This window comes from Malurus melanocephalus, unplaced genomic scaffold (genome assembly GCF_030028575.1).
Source record: "Malurus melanocephalus ecotype Western Australia unplaced genomic scaffold, MMel_1.1 scaffold_342, whole genome shotgun sequence".
In the NCBI taxonomy this organism is placed as follows: Eukaryota; Metazoa; Chordata; class Aves; order Passeriformes; family Maluridae; genus Malurus; species Malurus melanocephalus.
Window position 1 is genome coordinate 683222 of NW_026623574.1, and position 17237 is coordinate 700458.

Sequence of the window (17237 nt, forward strand, 5' to 3'; positions counted from 1 at the left end):
GGAGAAAGAGATTATATTCTTTAAAGATTTCTGGAGTCCTTGAAAGAATAACCTTGCAGTAATGCCTATGAGAAGGGCACTTTATAAACCTGTTCAAAACAGCAAATCATTGTCCTTGCTCAAATCTCTTGTAACAAGTTTMAGATGTATTGATGACTAAAAAAAGATTGCCARCAGGTCAAACTCCYYTCTGCTGTGATTTGTGCCTGTCACRTTGGCCAAGACTGTCTCACTGTTGTTCCCAAATATCTCCATATTGATCTGCTGTGTCTTATATGTAGATATCACTCTCTGTGGGAGAGAAATTAAGTTTTTACACTCTGTTTTTGCTGAGGATATCCTGTGAAGAAGATCAGCAGGTACTCTGGTAATATGAATTATAGAAATCCTGCTACTATTTTCTGTAGTTCTGCTATGTAGCCRATGTCCAGACAAATTGATCCCATCAGAAATGCTTTCAGGATGAGAGATTCATTCAGTTATATTGTATATGATCTTCCACAGTTATCTTGTCTGCATCTACTGCAATTTGTTTCAGTTAAACAAGGCAGTTTGTTACCAAGCCCCTGAGAAGCTCAGTTTAGTGCCRAGTTTAGCCCTGTTTCAGCAGAAGGAGGGACCAGGAAACCTCAAAAGGTCCTTTCCACTCCAAATTATGTAATGGTCTACATTTTTCTTTTTGCTTTTAAAATAATTTTTCATTTTTGTTCCAATAAACTTTAGTTAGTGAGTTGCTATATTTTTATTTTGTAGGCAAAGATGAACTGTTGCTTCACTATTTTGTCTCTTTTCTGCTCAAGGGAGTATCACAGAGGTTTAATCTTATGGTTTCCAAGATGTAAGACTCCCTAATGCCAGATCCTCTGAAAATTCTTTCGTACCTGACTCAGCCCTTCACTCCTTTTAGAAAAATAAACTACAGTTTCTGGGTATGAATTTTTTAGCTGTCACATGAAAACTCCAATGCCTYCACTGTGGGGACACTACACCCTTTTTCCACTCCATCCTATTGATGGTTTTTTGTGTACAGAAAGTTAAGTCATGGTTAAGTCTCAGCACTGGTCCAGCAATATATGCTTCTCAAAACATGTAGAAAAAGAAAGCCCTCTCTTGAATGGATAAATTTGGTAACATGTTTTAGTGAGTGGGATAAATAAAAAAAAACTAGTATATTATTGGCAGCTTTAGAAGGAAGGTAAGAAGAAACAGTGACTGACCTTAAAAGAATCAATTTTTAACAATCATTTATCAGACAAAATGTCAGAAAAGATTAAAATAAAGAACTTTGATTCTTCTGCATAGGATTTTTTTGACTCTTAAAGTCCAAGCTTATTCTCCCTGTCAGGAGTACAAGTAATGAAGGGCTTTCTGAGGACTTTTGCTGTGATCCTTTGGTTTATAAAAAGAGAGTGAAAAAGGAATATTCTCCTTCCTCTGATAGTGATCTTCAGATATTCCTACAATGCCTTGGCTCAAGCTGCTGTGCAGCTGTTGCACAAATTTGACTTGGCATGACTATTAATGATCTGACCTTCAGTCCAAGTTTACTTTKTGCTTGCAAGAGCAGTGGGTAGTGATGAGGAATATGATTTCACTCCTAGTGGCAATTAGGCTGCTCGGTAGCCACAGTGCTTCTTACAAGGGGGAAGTCATGTCTAACTATCAGTAAACTTTGCTCAGAACATTTACAGCATTTATGGACTGTCGCTCTTTCTCCCTCTCTGATCCTCCCCTTGTTCTCAACAAGAGCTTTAAGTGCTCCAAACTTCCACTGAATCAAAAAACGTCTGCAGTTTGTACCAGTAAACAGCAAATCTAGCATGCTCCTTGCGAAAACTAAGGGTAGTTTTATGCAGATAAAATAAGACTGACTAYACTGCAGATATAGAACAGTCACACAGTCACCTCATGGCAGCATAATTATCCTTTGAAAGGATGTGCATATTCCACTGAATCCCTTAGGACTAGCTGCGGTGAAAGAAGAAATGAAAAATAAAAGAAGGCAGAATAAATAAACTGGTGTTTTAAAATGGCCTGGCAATTTCTAATTCTCAAAACAGTAAAAAGATCTCTCAATGAGAGAAAATGCATGTTGTGTTTCTGTGTTTCTGCACACCAACAGGAAAGGCACAGGAAGAGTCAGAGCATCTCAGCTGAGTTACTATAAAGGATTCTGGGGCAGACATTTTGATTGTTTTCTATAATTTGATGTGAAAAAAAGAATTCTTCCTATTGTATGTTAGATWTAGCTGATCAGCTTGCCCTGGTAACAGCAGGATGAATGCAACCAGTGGCTGTGAGGAACATTTTTGTGTATTGGGCTTTAGTCCAGCTGGACACCYTCTTTCAACCTGTGTCTCAGCAGTGTGTGGCATTCCTACATGAAGATGCTTTGAAGTTTCAGTTTCTTCAAGGTGCAGAACTCAGTGGTTAAATATTTAATTCTTCTATTTGTTTAAAAATATGTGTATGCACACATATCTCTGTATTTATAGCCATATCCATATCTATACTGATATAACCRTACCAGCATCTGTGTATATGTGTCTGTATGTATATATGCAGGTRTATTTGTATATATTTGTACACTTTCAGTGCAGACACACAGATCAAGGCTTTAGAGATTAATATTTTTTGTCTGTTTTTTATCCTATTGTAGAGACCAARCTTGTTTTGAAAATTCTTCCATAATATTGCTCTGCTTTGAAAAGAACAGTATGTGACTGCGTTTCAGAGCTTACAGAAAATGGACTCTGAAATACAAAGCCAGGAGAGGTGGATGGAATTTTAATCTGCTCTGTGAGAACATAAGGATGTTTCAGCTGAGAAAAATAATTTGATTCTCCTGTGCTGATGCCTGTCTTTCAAACAAGAGGRTTTTAATGATTTCTCTTTGCTTTTGATAAGCTTGGTCCATGGTTAAAATTTACAGTTCTTCTGCTGTGTCTAACATCTACCTCAGTCCTTTGCTGGATCTGGAGCACTGTGTGAAGGTACTCAGGATAACTTTGTTTGACCTCCAGTTTTCTGTCCTAGAGYTTCTTACTCAACCTTCCTGGATGCTGGTTTCAAATCACATCCTTATTTTGATGGTGTCTATGATTATTCTTTCATTTTAAATCTCTCTCTCTTGTCTTCAAATTAACCCCTTTAATTTGATCTCCCTTGTACAGAGATTTAGTGTTCACATTTCCATTTTGTCTGAGTGGCACAGCAGAAGAGACACAAMTACTACATTTTATATAACTGAAAATAATATCCTGTGGGCACTGGGGAACATCTAATGCAGAGAGTGCAGTACATAACTGCAGATGAGCTAGTGTAACTATTTTTTTTAGTGTAGAAGGAAAGGCTTAGTTCAGATGCATTTCATTTCCTTAACTTAGATTTTTCAAGGAGAGGTCACAAATCTGAGAGCAAATGTGATGCAAGAGAGAAAATGCCTGTTTCTCATCTTAACAACTTTGGAATGATCTCACTCGTACTGTTTGGGACACCAGGTGTCTGCCTGTGTTACCATGGCTTCCCGTATGTCCCTGCCAGGCAGAGGGTGAGTTCATTCACAGGTCAGTCCTGTCCTGGCTCCACAGGAACACGCTGCAGTTGATGCTGTTTTTGTGGGATTGCAGTCCAAGAAGCTGGGCTGCCCATCTCTTTAGAAAGGGACAAGTAGCAGTTCCTGGTTCATGTCTGTTTCCTTTCCCATTTCCGTGCTCCCCCACTGCTTTCTGTCACTGCCTTTGATGCTGAGCCTGGTTCCCAGCTCCAGCCATGGATCCTGCAGGTGGTACTGTTCCTCCATGGAGGGGCACATCTGCCAGACACTTCTGAGCCACAGAGGCTTCCTTCCAGCAGGCTTAAGGTTTTGCAGAGAACCTTTTATTTAATGTTCCAGTGGAAGTGCGTAGTGAGAGAGAAAAAGTAGAGAAATGCTCTGAAGAGTGAAGTACAGATGCTTGGACAAAGGAGGATGTGGTGGAGGCCATGCTGGGCTTGGAACTTGAAATGAGCCAGATTTTCTTGGCAGTGCCATCTTGATAGATTTTTCTCGTCATCTTAACAAAAAATTATCTGCAATATTGATAATGATTTCTAGTAATCTAGAAATTAGTCAGCCAATTAGTGTGTTTGAGAGAGAATGTGTGCCCCTCGTCCCACCAAAAAAAGATGTCCTGAAACAAAAACTTGTTCCTCCCCCCACCCAAAAAAAGAAAAATGCCTACAGATTTGAGCAACATATATGCAAAGAGGGGAAGAAGACCACTCCACCTCCTGTGGAACGGCACGCTTTTCTGACAAGTAAATTTTTTTTGTATTGTCTGCTGTTTCTAAAACTTTTCCTGGTATTTTACTACAGGTTTGAATTGCAAGGCCAAATAAAACGTAGGAGAAGTCCTGTAGTTTCTCAGGGGGTTTTCTAGAACAACTCTGTCCTTAAAAAAGCATGTATGTACCACATATCATGGTTGAGATCCAGAGCAAGATATTCTAGACCTTGAAAGGTCTCCCTCTCCACCCCTGGTACTTCCAAGTACCAAAAATTCCTCCAATTTTCCCTTAATATTTGCACCTTTACCTGCCAATCAACCAGTTTCCAGGCAGTTTTTCTGCTGAAAGAGTGCAAAAGGGTAGTGAGAAAAAAAAATCTAAAGTAGCAGCTGAAATCTATCCTAAATACAGCTGCTATGTCAAATATGTGCATCAAATATTGCTGCATGCAGAGAATACAGCTCCCTCAACACATTGGAAAACTGGTTCTGAGACCTTGGTAGCCAAAGTTGTGACTTKTGTGCCTATCCTTAGTAATTGAACATATTTACAATATTCATTTCAAAGAAAGAAAAGCATTAACAAGAGATTGGTCATGAATGTTTCTCATGCCAACATATTACAATAGAATTATTTAACCTGTGGAAAAAAAAAAGAAAAATGAAATACAACTTTAAAAGCCAATCTGCTGCAAAATTTCATAGGATGAAAAAACTCGTTCAATGTTTTTCCTTTTCACTGCTAAAACATTATAGTCATGTCTGTTTTTCTTTTCCCAGTGAAATGAAAGTTTGTGTTTTTAAACAAGTATTGTAGCAACCTGTTATGAACTTCTTCTCTCTTGTTAATGATTTGGTGAATTCCAGTATATGAGCTCTGTGGAGTTGTTCTAATGAACATCTATTTTTTCCTTGGAAAGGCAGAGAATTTACTCAAATTAATTGGGATTTTTTTGTTTGCTGCTATTAAATAAAATTTAATGAATAGAGACTTCGTTGTCTGCAGTGAGTAAACAATATAAGTAATTTTCTGTATTACATAATGTTTCCCCTTCTTAAAATGAATAAAATTTTGAAAATGGAAAATACCAAGAAAATAAGACTCTTTTTTTTTCTCATAAACATAAGCTTCTAGGTCTTTTAGGATGTAATTAGACTATACMGATCACTTGACCCCTGATATCTTTCAGTGACAGTTCTTCTTGGAATCAGAAGGTGAAAGATCTAATTTTAATGAGTTTGTATTTGTAAAAGTCTGCACACACACAAAAAATCTCCAACTGTCACAACAGCCAGTAATTGGCAGAGAAATGCTTTGATAAAAATGGGAAGACATCCCTGCTGGTTCAAGACAGGTGGACATCAACTTGAATCCAATTTACATCTTAAAGTGCACAATAGAAAAGATTTGCATTACACTGCCTAGATGAAAGGGAACTCTTAGTCTGAGAGCCTCATTTGCTTTCCCCTCTTCCTTTTCTTTTCTTGCCCAAACACTCAAACTCTCTGCAGAGAAGTTTTAATGAAGATCGCTTGTTCAGCTCCTGTTTGAGGCAGCTATTTACTCGACTAAGGCTCAAATCTGAACTCATGCTGGGCTMAAAAAGAAAGCCCAAACTGATAATTGGGCAAACCTGAAATTGGATAACCTGCTATAACCTCTGCTTGAATCAAGTGAGCCCATCTCCTCTATCAAGTTATTTTTATTTGGTTGCCTGGTCAAGGTCCCTTGAAATACTTACTGGGACTTAGCAAGAAAACTGCAGTAGAATGTGACTGCTCTGAAAAGTATAAAAATGGCTCCTGATGAGCAGCTCTGGACTATCTAAGTGATCCTAGCTACATGTTTAGATGTTAGATCCATATTTAAATTGTTAATTCAGATACAAACTTTTACTCTGTCCTAAAGTTTTCTGAGTCCAACACTGTATTAAGTGAGGGAAAAGTAGGCTTATTCTTTTCCAAAATGGATGCTGAAGAAAGGAAGGTAGGGAATAGGTGCGTATTTTTTGTTTCCCTGCAGTTTTTCCCCATTTGTTTGTGTCAGGAATGATGGAAAAGAAAAGCTTTCTTACAGATGTTTAGAACATCTTCAGGTACAAATTCCAATCTTGCAATCAGCACTGTCAACTCTGTAAAGACTACTCCAAATTTGTATGTGCACTCAAACTGACATTTCATTATTTGTTAAATATTTGATTGTGAGTTGGCATTCCTTTTTTTAAATAACCTTTCCATTACAGATAAAACTCTCTGTTTGAAAACACAAAGCAATAGATCACCAGTGTAAATATGGTCCATTGTTTTTAAATGTAACTTCCTTCTTCCATGAAGCATTCAATTTCCTATTTTATGGAATTTCTTTAAAATGTGTCTAATAATCTGTATTCCTGTGCATTTTATCTGTTTCTAATTTTAGGGAACTTTTATCTAACTTCAGCATGCATATGAAATTGAGAATTGAAATAAATGGAGCTGTTGTGTTCTGTGGGGTGAAATATTTGGCCACTGAGGTATCTGAGAGTACAGACTATTTTTGAAAATACTTCAGAATCCTTTTCTCAGGAGGAAATGTCTTCAATAGAAAATGCTGGTAAATGCATTTTGTGTCACATGTTTGTGTATTGGTACAGCCCAAGATTTATGTTACAACTTCTTGCTTTAAACACTTTAAATGCACTTTCAAATATTCCCATCAAGCAACTGAGTCAGACTACCCTGAAAGACTGACAGGAGTGCATGGTTTCATCCAAGCTATCCACATGGGTTTCCTTTCAGAGAAAGCTAGAGTGTGAAGGCAAATATGGTTGTGGCATTTTCGGTTGTCGTAATGAAGAACCTGCAGGAAAACACTCCTGAAGATGAGAGTACGGTTGCAATTTAAGTATTTGAGTTTGGTCTCTGACACTGAAACTAGACATAGGGTACTTAGAGCATGGATTACACTGTATAACCCATGGTCAACCCCTTTTTAAAGCTGAGGGAAAGGACCCCATCCCCACTGGACTGGAGGAAGCTGCCTCTTTTCTTACATCATGGTTTTTGTTCTTGCATTTCCTGCAATGAACATGCTTTGAGGCACAGCTCAAAGTCACTGCCCTCCTATCAAATATTTTACCTGTGAAAACTCACTCCTGACTTGTTTGGAGAAGAATGATCAAGATCTAGGACGATAGAGCTGCCTGCCACTGCCCAACCTGACATTATCGATGGTCTGAAGGAAGGCAGACTAGCAAGGATACTTTTACCTTCACTCTGCCCCAAGTCCTTTCATACGTTCCATATAGGTGCCTTCACCACAAGCTGAAGGGGAATCTCTGCTCCAGCACCTGGAGCAACTCTTCCCACCTGGAGAAACTCTTCCAGCTCCTCCATCATTGAACTTGGAGACTGTAGTCAGGTCTGTATGTCATGTTCTCCCTCCTCTTTTCTCCGGATGCAATTACTGCTGCACAGGTTATTTTTCCCATCTTAAATACACTACCCCAGAGATGCTGCCACCATCACTGGTGGTCTCAGACTTGTCCAGCAGCAGATCTGCCTTGGAGCCTTCTGGGATTGGCTCTGTTGGAGTGGGGAAAGCTTCTGTTGGATTTTCACAGAAGCCACATCTCATAGTCCTTTCAGGACCAAACCTTTGCCATGGAAACCCAATACACTGACTTTGTACTTGAGGAGATAAGTTGCACTTCCCATATGTTATTTCACTGTGTTTACATAATTATCCACGTGAATGTAAGTGGTGAAACATTAAAGACTAAGAAAAGCAAAATTATATTGTGTTGGTAATGTTTTGTACTTTGTTTAGTCTTTAAAATTTACCTGTGGGTGTTGGACTAACAGGCTGTGCCTTTCTGTGTTGGCAGACGTGCATAGAACCAAGGAAAAARCAAATTGAAAGCATTTTCTGGTACCTTTGTTGTGCCTCTGCATGGTAATATGTCTATGTCTGCAGCACTCCCCGCTCTGGAATATAATCTCTGGTTTATTATAGAATCTGAAGTGAAAAAAAGAAGGAAGAAAAAAAAAGGCTGACTGCTGTCATTTCTGATGTTGTAAAGTTACAGGCGACAACCTTGGGAGATTTTACACTAAATTTGATTTTTATTGTTTCACAAAATGKGACCTGTTTTCTGACACTCAATAAAACTGCAGGTGATACTCCTCTTATAATAGATGTGAATGGACTATTACGGTTTGCTACAGCGGTTTAACTGCAGGGCAAGCTTATAAGGGTTTTCTTTCTAGAAAAAAAACACGCAATCTGTTTTTAGCCACAGGACTATTTCTTTATTTTCATCAAGTTCCCTGGTAATATTGGTKTATACCCACCTGAGCAGGTCTGAAMTRAGCAGAAAGTTCTCTGCTTCTGAAGTCCAAAAGAAACTGAMAATTGGAAATCAGTATTGGTGGGCTAAAACAAAAGTGGTGCTAACACTTGCCATTTGGGTGGCAATCCCAAGATTTAAAGTCATTTACCAAGGCARATATTTTGTGAGTATTATATTGCARCAGCAATATAGAAATCAACTTCATCTCTTGGTGTTTTAATAACATTCTCTAGTTCTGAAAATCCAAAATACCAATATGTGATATTTATACTCTGAACCACAGTACCACTGAGTTTGGAAGGGAGTTTTAGATATGATCTAGTCAAATGTTCTGGTTAATAGCACGGTTAACTAGAGCTAATTGCTGAGGGCTGTGTGTCTGGGTGTGTTTTGGAGGTCTCCAAGGATGGAGACTCCACATCTTCTCTGATCAACCTCTGCCAGCATTCCAAAACAGTCATGATGACAAAGATTTTTCTTACATTTAAGCAGAATTTCCTCTCTAAATTGGTCACCTTTGGCATTTTACTGTCCTGAGTGTCACCAAGAAAAGTTCGACTTCCTCTTCTTCATTCCCTTCCGTCATACATACAAATAAATAAATAAATAAATAAATAAATAAATAAATAAATAAATAAATAAAATATGGGTGGATAAGAATGATGAAGACTTCTCTTAGTCATCTTTCTGACTCTTTACTGGACTCTCCAGTATGTCTATGCCTCTTCTGGACTGAGGAGCCCAATAGTGGATCCAACAATCCCGATGTGAGCTCATCAGTGCCTTCCCTGATCTGCACAAAATGCTTTTGCTAACATACCTGATGTCCCTCTGGCCTCCTTTGAAGGAGGCATTGTTTGCCCATGGTCAGCTCATGGCCAGGAAGAGCCTGGTGGTAGTTCTCAGCAAAGCCTCCTGGCAGCTGGTCAATTCCCATTCTGTCCTGGTGAAGATGTTATTTCTATCCAAGGTCAGGGTTTGGTGTTTGTTGAACTTCATAGATTTCCCATCATCCCATTTTGTCACCTTGTGGAGGTCCCTCTGGATGGCAAGATGACTCTCTGGTGTATCAGCCGCTCCTCTTGGTTTCATACCATCTGTGCAGTTGCTCAGGGCAYACCCTATTCCATCATCCAGTTCATTAAAGAAGCCGTTAAACAGGATTGGCCCAGCAGCAATCCCTGGAGTATGCCACTCGTAAGTGGATTTTGTGTTTCTGATCCCAACCTACAGAGCTCAAAAGCTCAGACACCTTTCTCAGTCATGACGATTGTTCAAAGATCACCAAGTGGTCTTGCAATGACAACTTTTACATGTCTTCTGTAAGGATTCTGCAGTCTTCAAGCAATAGAAAACCAAAGTCTGTCCTCATAGTCTTTGAAAATTTTTTAGTACCTAATTCTATAGAACAGTGTCAGTTTAATGTGTTAAAAAATAGTGAAAAAATAATTCACTACATTCTTTTAGTTCAAGAGAGTTAAAATACGTATGTACTAAATGGTCAGCATATTTATGAAGCTCTGTATCAACACAAAACCCTTGGTTTAAGGATAGGTAAGAGTGAAGAAAATAGCCATTAATATTTATTGAATGGTATTGATATTTCAAGTACTTTAAAAATTTTAATTAATGTGTCTTCCTATATCTTGTTACTTTACTTTTTGTAAAGTTCTGATTATTAATAGTTGCCCTGTAGATGTCTCCTTTTTTTCCCCCCTCAGATATTGATGTATACTTATTTTTGAAATGCAGGTTTATAAAATGGAATGGTTACTGGTAGAATCGGAATCCTTAGAGAGGAGAAATGAATAAAAAATAAGAAAAGATGAAARACACGAGGTGTGTGAAAGAACCAGATTTTGGAGTTCGAGATCAGAAAGCTCAGTAAAGCATGTAAATACCAGTAAATGTCAGCTGGCATTGACTTATATTTGTGAATCTCAGTGATGAGCTCTTCATCACAAAAGTTTAACASCTCTCTGGTGGCTTGGTCTTCACCTGCAGCTTTCTGAAGTTTTACCTCTTTTATCCTTCCTTTAATTTTCCTTTTTTTTTGTCGACTTTTTATTCTTCATATTGGGATATTATGATATCTTAACTCTGGGTCTTAAATTGCAGCTACGGCGCTACTCTGCCCGCGAGCTACCCTGGTTTGTATCCCCCTGTAGCACATTTTGCCCTCTCTGATAATTGTAGAGGAAAGGCGTCTCTGTAGTCCCTCCACCATTGATGTCTCATTTCTTTATCAAACTCAGTAACTTCTTGCAGTGTTGATCTGACAGTCACCTCTTGAAAATTCTCTTTATTCTTTTTCTGCTGCTATGTACTTGCCATGTTTTAATAGAACAGGCCCTCTGGCTGGGGAAAAGTTGCCAGCTAAACTTGTGAGACTGATCCACTGTTTTATTATTATTTCTTTCAGAAGCTTTTCAGTGTCTTTGATGTTACCCATGCATTCGCATTAAAAGCTGTGAGTGATTTATTTTAATAAAATCCAATTATCCTCTTTAGCTCCTTGTGAAAAATTAAAGGTCATTTCCAGTTTAATTGTACGTATAAGCTCATGGAAGAAAATGCACCAGTTGCTAATGGAAATGTGGCACTAATTGTGCCAGCAGCAGCAATGAGGGTTAGTGAATAACTAATGAGGCGCAGACTTAATTTCAATAACGTGTGCAGAACTATTTGGGTACAAGGAGGAAAACCAGAAATTTTCAAGGAGGTGTGTTAGGATAATGCCAGAATACCATATTTCTCACAGAGTTCAGTGTCACCACATGATTCCTGTGCTGTGTAGGCGTGAAAAGAAATGATGTTTCCAGGAGGTGACTTCTGCTTTCTGGGGTGATTTTTTTGAGGATGATCTTTTACAACTTTGGGTTCTCTGTAGTTTCACAAGGGGGAAAAAAGGGGGCTTCAATCTCCTGAACTATTAAATCATCATGTTCTCAGCTGTGTATTTTCAAAGCAAGCTTCCTCTCTTCCAGTAAACCCTTGATTTTCCTGTACTGCTAACAGCAGGAGGCTATGCTTCCACAAATATCAGCTTTTCTTTGYCTGAAATATAGGACTGGCTTCTTGRTACTGCTGAAGTTTTCCTATTGGTRCAAAGAGAAAGGAAGGGGTGGTATCTTAAATTTGGGCAGGTGTGGACTCAAATTACAYTGTAAAATTAATTGCACCAGGCAATCACCTGTCCAGGCTGGTTGTGCTATCTATGAATTATAGTAAACTGGTTGGCTCAATGCCAAAAAGAGGCTGGTTATAAGCAGCAGTGAGATGACACCATTTTTGTTTTGGACACTGAAAGCTGAGATCATTTACTCACTGTCACATATCCCACCTGAGAGCCATTTGTATTCCCGCTGGAGCAGAGCAGCTGTGAGCTGAGAAGCCAATCAGGCCTGAAGTACAAATATATGTGTAATATCAATTTGTTGCCTCAGTGGTATTAGATGGCAACCTTGCCCTCCCTTCACACCCCTGCTGTTTAGTTCTCGTAAAAATAAATTTGCAGTGAGCCTTAGCATTTTTTCCACTACCTYCTTTCCCCTGAAACCAACACAAGACCTGTTAACCAACCTGTTRACTAATTTGTGAAATAAATCTCTGTTCTCATTTCAAGATATCAGTAAAGTCTTAAAATGGAAAAGGATACTTAATGATTATCATTCAGGAATTATACTAATGAGGGGCTCAGGAATGGCCTTCAGCATCACAGGAAATAAGAGGTGCAAGAAAAGAGACTTGAATTAAACATTTACCAGGGACCCTTACCTASAAGACCTATTTTAACAAGTTTGATTGAGTGATTTCTAACCTGTTGAAATTATAAATTATAAAAGAAAAAGCCCCAAATACAATAAAGTAGAAAGCATCAAACCCCAGAAAATATTGACTTTCATTTTATATCTGGGYAAGATGAAACAAATCTTCATTAGCAGATTTGTAATGGGTTTGGTCCCCATTATTGTTTGTCCATCATATTATTGTATATTGAATCAATATACTGCATATAGAATATATTGATTATTGTATGTAGAATCATAGCATGATTAGGTTGGAAGAGACCTTTAAAACTCATCCATTCCACCATCCTGCAATAATCGGGGACATTTTCAACTGGGTCAGGATGATCACAGCTCTATCCAACCTGATCTTGTACCTGATCTCATGTGTCTCATTGCCTAATTAATAGCTGAGATACTGTTCAGCACTGATCCTCTATTGCTTCTGATAAATTAGGTTTTCTTCCTTAACCAGTTTCTCTCTTCTTAATCATATTCTTGGTACTTCCTGTATTCATAAAATTCTGATTGTCTTTACATCAATACCTCTACAGAATTTTTAATTGTTAAATAAGATGATGATATGCAAAATATAATTCAAGAGTCGTCCTTTCTTCCATTCTAATAACAAAAACTTTTTATAGAGTTGACCAGAGATAAAACTTGATATCAATTTTGTAAAAAGATCTTGTAGAAAAAAAATTCCATAAAATAGTAAACATTTCATAAAGTATTTATTAAACAGTCTTTATTGAGCAAAGTCAACAACTTCATCAGTAATTTGACTGGTGATATTTGTCAGTCCTCCTTATTTTATATGTGATGAAAATAATTCAATGTGTGTCAGAAACAGTCAGATTTGCTGTAATCTGTATTATTCTGTTTCTCAAATAGTAGGTATTTCCAGGGTCAGCAAGACTTCAAAATGGCATAAAATGTCAGTGAGGAAATACTGACAGAAAAWAAATTTTCAAAACTCTAGATAGATTTATTGGCCTTTTTCTTCCTCCTTACCTAAACTTTGCTGTGCAACTATTACTGCAAAATTGCATGCTTGCAGATCTTGCAGTCTGTTCTGTCAACCACARCACAGAAAATCTGCAGAAATGCTGTAGGGGAGGAACTGAGTTTTGGACGCTGCTGTGAGCTTTGACATTTACACAAGCATTCYCACAACCTGCTTGGGAATGACCTCTCTCTACACAGGGGGATTTCCTGCTGCTTCTGCAGCATTGGCTGAAGCAGAATATGTCTGTAAAGATTTAAAACTAACTGGTATTAGAAAATAAACCAGTTATTTGTTGGTAGGTGGGCTTAAGCAGAACTTTTCACAATATGCACAAGTTTATGGTAGAGCTCTAAAGACTGGCTATGATCCAACTTTATATTTGTTGTACTAAAGTATTTATCATTTATATTGAGCCTACGTCTATGATTTTGAAGATATAGAACCCAAATGTGCTTTGGAAACTTTTAGATAAAACTCTCTTAACTTCTATGTACAAGAATAATTTAAACAGCAAAACTAAGAACCAGGAATTTGGACATAAGCATGTAATAGTGAATATAATTTACATGAGAGAAAGCATTCATATAGAATAATAAGAACAATAAAATGATGATGTACTGATAGATTAAGGTTATGTTCTTGAAAAGTAGAGTCAGTATCCCTGTAAGACCTTTTAAACTATGTTTTTAAAGTACCTACAAAATCAGTATTTAAGAGCACATCGTATATACAAGTGTATGTATAACAAGTGATGTAAATACAATCCTAATTCCTAGAAAGAAATGTCAGTATATTATGTAAAATATCTAACCACTGAACAGAGTTTCAAACCTGGGGATGAAAGGAAAAAAAGATTACTCAAATGAGTATCTGTATATTCTTAGAATTGTTCTTGAAGAAGCCCCTTCACTACTGCTCAGGTAGGGTGGTGAGCGTTACTACCCCAGCTACCATGTAATACTTCTATTATCATAGGAATATGCACTTCTATGGTGCCAAGATACATTATTTCCTGTAAGAAATTTAGACAGGGATGTGAAAATCAAGATTTTGTTAAATTAATTTAATTATTTATGGCAAAGCAGTTAAAGAACAGACACTTAGTTAACATATCTTAGTGCCAGAACAAGTAGATTAAAGGAGACACTTTAATTGAAAAAATAGAGGTAAATATGCATTCTCCAGGAAAAAAAGACTACATATGTCTCAGATATCAGGCACAGAGCAATTTCAGTAGTTTAGAACAGGCATTGCTAACTTTTTTCACTAGATTTCTCAAAAATGTTAATTGGTCATTACAGTTAAAAGTTACTGGAAAATCCTTACTAATTGGATTATTAACTGTAACAGTTTGTTGATGCAAAAATTTTATATATTCTTCAGTTTTCACATATTCTGGGCTTTAAAAAGTTGAATTTTGCCTGTATTAATGCATGAGATAGAACCAAGTTGKAAACTAGTATTTGTGCTTCAATGTTTTGCTTCTTAGGCAAAGGCACTCAGTTAACAATCTGAAAATGAACCAAACACCTTTCAAAATTATTTGGAAGAGAACTACTGTTTTTAAGACAGAAAAAAATGGATATAAGTTTGAGAAAACTTGAAAATGTCACAAATATTTGTATTTCCTTTAGTAGAGAAACAACCATGTAATAAAGGTATTGTGCATTTTGGGGCTATGTTTTTGTGGTGCTTTTGTAGTGGTGCCARCCTCACACCACATTTAAGTTGGACCAGATGGAAGTGAAAAGCAATGTACGTCCCTTCCATCTGTTCTGGAGGACGGACAGTGTGTTGCTGGGTTTCAGGTGTACTTTTTTTTCTTCATGGTGTCATCTCTTTTTGTGCTACAGGGGCCTGAGCTCTCAGAAATTTTTTTTGCATTGTAGGTCCTTTATGTTGTCTRGTGAAGGTGACCTATTTTCCAGCACTTTAGACTGCGTTTTCTTTTCTCGCTTCTCACTGTACACCAAAAATGATTTCAGTCCTCTATAAGAGATTTAAAACTTCAGATTCAGTGCTAAGTGTGAGTATTTTTATTTGCCTTATCACAGTTTTTCTTCACAGAGCCAAGTTGCTACAATATCTGAGAAGACAAGGAATCCATAAAAAGTATTTGGTATTCTTTCAGTGAAGTAAAAATAGTATAATATAAAATGAAAAATCAAATTTRCAAAATGGGTGAATCATGGAGAAAACTTGTGATTAAAAAAATGAATTAATTAACATATGGAAGAAATAGCTTATTAAGATAAGCACTGTTTCACATATTGAATCCAAATAAACACCAAGTAGAACAGCGAATATTTGACTTAGATTCAACGTCAGTCAGTTGAAAATAACAAACACACACTTCAGAATTAGTAGAATAGTGAGTGTTGAAGGAATGGCAAGAAATAATAAGTGAGATTATGTTCAGTGAACACTAAAATTTGTCCCCTTGTGATCAGCTGGTTGAAACTAGCTCAGCCAGGGGTGTCATAGKCATTGCTTTGATTGCAGACAAAGGGCTGACATTTGACTTCAGTGGTTAAAATACAGTCAGTAYAGCAGCATCACACTCTGAAATTTCAGACCAAATGTATTATGGCAAATACCATTAACTGTAGTTYTTAAAATGACTTTGAGCACCATTTCCTCTATGCCATTATACGCTGCTACGAGTGTGACAGGCAGTGACCCACCTTTGCATGCATCTGTGATTGATTTCTTTGTAACCCTGCTCTGTATAACTGTGCTCACTTGTGATTTTCTACTTCTTGAAGGATGTTCAGATGAATGTCTGAATCATCAGTGTGAATGTTCGAATCGGCAGCAAATGAGACRCAATTTAAATAGCAGCGGTGGTATGGAACACTACGCATCGGAAGAAGTCACAGTCGTAAGCAACTTGAGCATCACACCTAAAATACTTCAGCAAGCTGTGAAGGAAAAAGGGTGTTATATTATTTTCTCCCCAGGTTGCTTCTGAAGATGTTGAAAGGAGCTGTTCTTGTAACAGGGAGGAAGAATATTTATTTTCTGGAAAAAGAGAGTACATAGTGAAAGCATTTAATCACTGTGTTGACTTGAAATKGATTTGAAGATAAAATGACATTTGAATGAATCAAACTGCTACCTGATCCAGCACCTAAACCAAGATATTTCTCTTAACTGGAATGATGAAAGCATTTTTTACCCATTATCATGAGGAAAGGCTTATCAAAACAGTCAGAACTAAGAGGTTCGTCTTATGAACGTGTATACAGGCTGTGATCCAGTAGAGAAATTTGCTGCAATGTGTCAAAAGTACAAGGGCTTTACTGCAGCAAAAGCATTTCTGCAACTTCTGAATGACACATCATTAAAATATAACARCAAATAGTCCCATAACTTATGTGGATATAATTTTGTGCCAAATGATCTAGTCTATTAAATTTTTTATTTTATATTACCCATTTTTAGTAATTTCTAAGAGTATAGTATAACACACATCTGAATCTTCTATGTGGAAACCCACTGGACTAAATTATACTTATGAGGACCTTGGAAGTCGTGTTGAGTTCAGAATTTGTACAATAATGTTCCAGGAAAATGTAATTTTCACAGCTGAGGTAAGAGGAAGCAGAAAGCAAATGGTATTATTTGCTGTATTCCTGTTTGGACAGTCACAGATGATCTCTGGGAATTTATCCAGTGCATCTATACTGGCAGCAAGTACCAGCTGTAGCAGGCCAGAAATATCTCTTTTACACAATTAGCCTGGTAAGAAACAGTAGGAAAAAGAGCCTTTTAAAAGAAAATAACCAGCTGCTTTGAGATGAGTGATTTTGAATTGACCGTAATACATTTTCCCTCTCAT